This window comes from Salvelinus fontinalis, unplaced genomic scaffold (genome assembly GCF_029448725.1).
Source record: "Salvelinus fontinalis isolate EN_2023a unplaced genomic scaffold, ASM2944872v1 scaffold_0341, whole genome shotgun sequence".
NCBI lineage: Eukaryota > Metazoa > Chordata > Actinopteri > Salmoniformes > Salmonidae > Salvelinus > Salvelinus fontinalis.
Window position 1 is genome coordinate 92,347 of NW_026600550.1, and position 5,678 is coordinate 98,024.

The window sequence follows — 5,678 nt, forward strand, 5'->3', positions numbered from 1 at the left end:
CCCTCTTGTCTGTGGTTTTTACATGGTGCTTACGGTTGTTTTATTCACAAAGTGTTGTGTATTTTCTTCATTTACCGGCGTGACGTAGTGCAGGCAGTGCATTCAACTAAAGGTATATTAGTGCATCGTACCGTTCATACCTGGTGTCCTGTCTTCACGGTGTCTTGCAATGGGAACGTGTGGTGGGTTTTTTAGTTTATTGTGGATGTAAAGGGATATAATGAGGCATTATGGGTAATTTGCAAGCATGATAGCCATCAGAGTTCTAGTCAATGTGAAACTACCTCCCAACTTCCTTCATACCGGACAGGCAGAAATTATATCCACGAGTTCATCATCTGACTCTGGGGCAGGAGATAAAGGGCCTCATTGCCAAAATCCAGAGGTATCCCTTTAAAGCAGAGGTAGGTAGTCTGGTCCTTTACATAAAGCAGAGGTAGGTAGTCAGGTCCTTTACATAAAGCAGAGGTAGGTAGTCAGGTCCTTTACATAAAGCAGAGGTAGGTAGTCTGGTCCTTTACATAAAGCAGAGGTAGGTAGTCTGGTCCTTTACATAAAGCAGAGGTAGGTAGTCTGGTCCTTTACATAAAGCAGAGGTAGGTAGTCTGGTCCTTTACATAAAGCAGAGGTAGGTAGACTGGTCCTTTACATAAAGCAGAGGTAGGTAGTCTGGTCCTTTACATAAAGCAGAGGTAGGTAGTCTGGTCCTTTACATAAAGCAGAGGTAGGTAGACTGGTCCTTTACATAAAGCAGAGGTAGGTAGTCTGGTCCTTTACATAAAGCAGAGGTAGGTAGACTGGTCCTTTACATAAAGCAGAGGTAGGTAGACTGGTCCTTTACATAAAGCAGAGGTAGGTAGACTGGTCCTTTACATAAAGCAGAGGTAGGTAGTCTGGTCCTTTACATAAAGCAGAGGTAGGTAGTCTGGTCCTTTACATAAAGCAGAGGTAGGTAGACTGGTCCTTTACATAAAGCAGAGGTAGGTAGTCTGGTCCTTTACATAAAGCAGAGGTAGGTAGTCAGGTCCTTTACATAAAGCAGAGGTAGGTAGTCTGGTCCTTTACATAAAGCAGAGGTAGGTAGTCTGGTCCTTTACATAAAGCAGAGGTAGGTAGTCTGGTCCTTTACATAAAGCAGAGGTAGGTAGTCTGGTCCTTTACATAAAGCAGAGGTAGGTAGACTGGTCCTTTACATAAAGCAGAGGTAGGTAGTCTGGTCCTTTACATAAAGCAGAGGTAGGTAGTCTGGTCCTTTACATAAAGCAGAGGTAGGTAGTCTGGTCCTTTACATAAAGCAGAGGTAGGTAGTCTGGTCCTTTACATAAAGCAGAGGTAGGTAGTCTGGTCCTTTACATAAAGCAGAGGTAGGTAGTCTGGTCCTTTACATAAAGCAGAGGTAGGTAGTCTGGTCCTTTACATAAAGCAGAGGTAGGTAGTCTGGTCCTTTACATAAAGCAGAGGTAGGTAGTCTGGTCCTTTACATAAAGCAGAGGTAGGTAGTCTGGTCCTTTACATAAAGCAGAGGTAGGTAGTCTGGTCCTTTACATAAAGCAGAGGTAGGTAGACTGGTCCTTTACATAAAGCAGAGGTAGGTAGACTGGTCCTTTACATAAAGCAGAGGTAGGTAGACTGGTCCTTTACATAAAGCAGAGGTAGGTAGTCTGGTCCTTTACATAAAGCAGAGGTAGGTAGACTGGTCCTTTACATAAAGCAGAGGTAGGTAGTCTGGTCCTTTACATAAAGCAGAGGTAGGTAGTCTGGTCCTTTACATAAAGCAGAGGTAGGTAGTCTGGTCCTTTACATAAAGCAGAGGTAGGTAGACTGGTCCTTTACATAAAGCAGAGGTAGGTAGTAGGTTCTTTACATACAGTAGATTCTCAGTCCTGCCCCTCTGGAATCTTCTCTCAAGCTGAGGATCTGAATCCCATTCTGCACACAGTATTTTACAAGTTTCTCTCTTTGTCTGAACATGATGTAGTTTACTCACCCTGGTCTGAACGTGATGTAGTTTACTCACCCTGGTCTGAACGTGATGTAGTTTACTCACCCTGGTCTGAACATGATGTAGTTTACTCACCCTGGTCTGAACGTGATGTAGTTTACTCACCCTGGTCTGAACGTGATGTAGTTTACTCACCCTGGTCTGAACATGATGTAGTTTACTCACCCTGGTCTGAACGTGATGTAGTTTACTCACCCTGGTCTGAACGTGATGTAGTTTACTCACCCTGGTCTGAACATGATGTAGTTTACTCACCCTGGTCTGAACGTGATGTAGTTTACTCACCCTGGTCTGAACGTGATGTAGTTTACTCACCCTGGTCTGAACGTGATGTAGTTTACTCACCCTGGTCTGAACGTGATGTAGTTTACTCACCCTGGTCTGAACATGATGTAGTTTGGAGGAGGAGCATGGAGGAGGAGGTGTGATGGTGTGTGGGTGTTTTGCTGTCAGTGATTTATTTAGATTTCAAGACACACTTAACCAGCATGGCTACCACAGCATTCTGCAGCAATACGCCATCCCATCTGGTTTGTGCTTAGTGGGACTATCATTTGTTTTTCAACAGGACAATGACCCAACACACCTCCAGGCTGTGTAAGGGCTATTTGACCAAGAAGGAGAGTGATGGAGTGCTGCCTCAGATGACCTGGTCTCCACAATCACCAGACCTCAACCCAATTGAGATGGTTTGGGATGAGTTGGATCGTAGAGTGAAAGAAAAGCAGCCAACAAGTGCTCAGCATATGTTGGAAATCCTTCAGGACTGTTGGAAAAGCATTCCAGGTGAAGCTGGTTGAGAGAATGCCAAGAGTTTGCAAAGCTGTCATCAAGGCAAAGGGTGGCTACTTTGAATAATCTAAAATATATTTTTTTGGTTACTACATGATTCCATGTGTTATTTCCTAGTTGTGATGTCTTCACTATTATTCGACAATGTAGTAAATAGTAAAAATAAAGAAAAACCCTTGAATGAGTAGGTGTCCAAACTTTTGACTAGTACTGTATGTGTGTATATAATGGTGTGTACTCTCCGTATGGACAGTATATGAATAGAAAAGGTGTGTACCCCAGTAGTTGTACAGGATGAGCCTTGACAAGAACACAGTGTATACAGTGCATTCGTAAATTATTCAGACCCCTTGACTTTTCCCGCATTTTGTTACTTTACAGCCTTATTCTAAAATGGATTCAACTGTTTGTGTTCCTCATCAACCTACTCACACAATATCCCTTCATGACATCACACTACCCCATAGTGACATCACAATACCCCATAATGACAAAGTAAAAATAGGTTTAGAAAGCGTCACCTTTTTCCTCTTCGCCCCCTGTACATGGAGAACGCTCTGCGTCTGCGCACTCACTTTTCACTATCTATTACTTGATTTGAGCGGTAGTTAGAGCGTCACGAGGTATTTGGTTCTCTGTCCGCTCTCTTTTCTGTAGCCCGTTGCGTTTTTCTTATTGCGGCACGCCCTCCGCAATGTGCCCTGTCATCCCACTTTTCATGTTTGAATTTACAGTCAAACGCTCTGTGTTGGCCTTAGCAACGATTGGCCTTAGCGACGATAACAGTCTATTGGCTGCCTTCCCTTCTTTGAAACCAGCGTATTTCTATGAATGACTTTTCTCCTGGTTTATCAGGGCGCAACAGGTTTCTCATTGAGCTGTATGTTTGTGCACCGACAACGCGTATGAGTATGGATTTCTGTATAGCGGCATCAGTTATTTAATTAGCAGCAAAGAAATGTTCCATTATTTCACAGTACTCCTTCCATTCCTGGTTTGTAGGATCAACTGGTGGTAGCGAGTCTATTGTTGCCAAAGCCATCTTTTCCAATTCTTTCTCCCCTCACACAGTCAATAATTTGTCCTACCCCTATCCAGGGAATCAATCCTTCAGGATCTTCCACTGCTCACTTGAGTCTCGCATCCAGCGTCGCACGCCAAACACTCCGTTGAATTCGTGGCAAACAAATCCAACGCAGTCCTCCATAGTTATCCTTAAAGAAGTTTTCTTAAAGAAAACACCGTATTGAGTCAATACTGCCATCTATCGGTAAACATAATACTTAACATAAATATACCAGGTTACTACAGTACCAATCTACAAAACATCGTTGTAGAGAATTTGGCAGTATGTCCAACCAGTCACAACCGGCAGACCACGTGTAACCACGCCAGCCCAGGTCCTCCACATCCGGCTTCTTCACCTGCGGAATCGTCTGAGATCAGCCACCCGGACAGCGGATGAAACCGCGGGTTTCTGCACAACTGAAGAGTTTCTGCACAAACTGTCACACCAGGGTCTTGACCTGACTGCAGTTCGTCATTGTAACCGACTTCAGTGGGTAAAGGCTCCCCTTCGATGGTCACTGGCACTCTGGAGAAGTGGGCTCTTCACGGATTAATCCTGGTTTCAACTGGATTCAACTGTACCGGGTAGATGGCAGACAGCGTAAATGGCGTATATTAGCTAAAGTTGCCCATGATGAGATTTGGGTTGCTAAACGTTTGTGTTATATACCCGACCAACCACCCTCCTTTCGTTTTTGCCTTAAGTAACCTGTCTTATCTAACCATATCATACTTACCATATCAATCTATCCTGGATTTACGTTTACTATGTTACCATATCAATCTGTCCTGGATTTACGTTTACTATGTTACCATATCAATCTGTCCTGGATTTACGTTTACTATGTTACCATATCAATCTATCCTGGATTTACGTTTACTATGTTACCATATCAATCTATCCTGGATTTACATTTACTATGTTACCATATCAATCTATCCTGGATTTACGTTTACTATGTTACATCTAGTCTATGAGACCAGTCTGACAGTAACCATCACCCTGTACTTTTAATAAAACATAAACAATCTGTTGTATAACTGCACATTTACAATAATTTGTGTAAAACTAACAGTGAAATAAGATCCAGACTCATCCTCTGGCTTCATGACAGAAGTCCAAACTCTCCTGGTATGGAAGCTCAATGTATGGAAGCTGCGTGGTAAGAACTGGAAGAGAAAAACACATCGCTCAATGAAAACCGTGTAACCTACAGCAGAAAGCTTTCGGCGCACCCTCTCCTTTCCACACGCCCACCACTTTCCGTTCGACACATCCATTCGCCCACTCTCCGGTCGCCATAAGGAGGGTATGGCTAGATGGGATCCAGCTTTCGTCAAAAAGTTGATTTTTGTTGTTGCATTTTTGCTAACCCTAACCCATTTCCTAACCTTAACCTAGTTCTCCTAACCTGCTACAAAAAGTACAATCTGACGTTCATTTGACAAAACTGGGTCTCTTCTAGCCATGATCAAGGGCTCCAGAATGGCACCGCTGTCTAAAGGCACTGCGTTTCAGTGCTAGAGGCGTCACTACAGACCCTGGTTTGATTCCAGGCTGTATCATAACCGGCTGTGATTGGGAGTCCTATAGTGCGGCGCACAATTGGCCCAGCGTTGTCCGGGTTAGAGTTTGGCCTTGGTAGGCCGTCATTGTAAACAATAATTTGTTCTAAACTGACTTGCCTAGTTTAAATAAAGGTTAAATAAAATATAATAAATAAAATACCCATATTGAGCTGCAGCTACCTTCCCGGTTCTACAATCTATGGAGTGCCGAGGTGATAGACGAGATCACAAGAAGTCTCGCGATTGT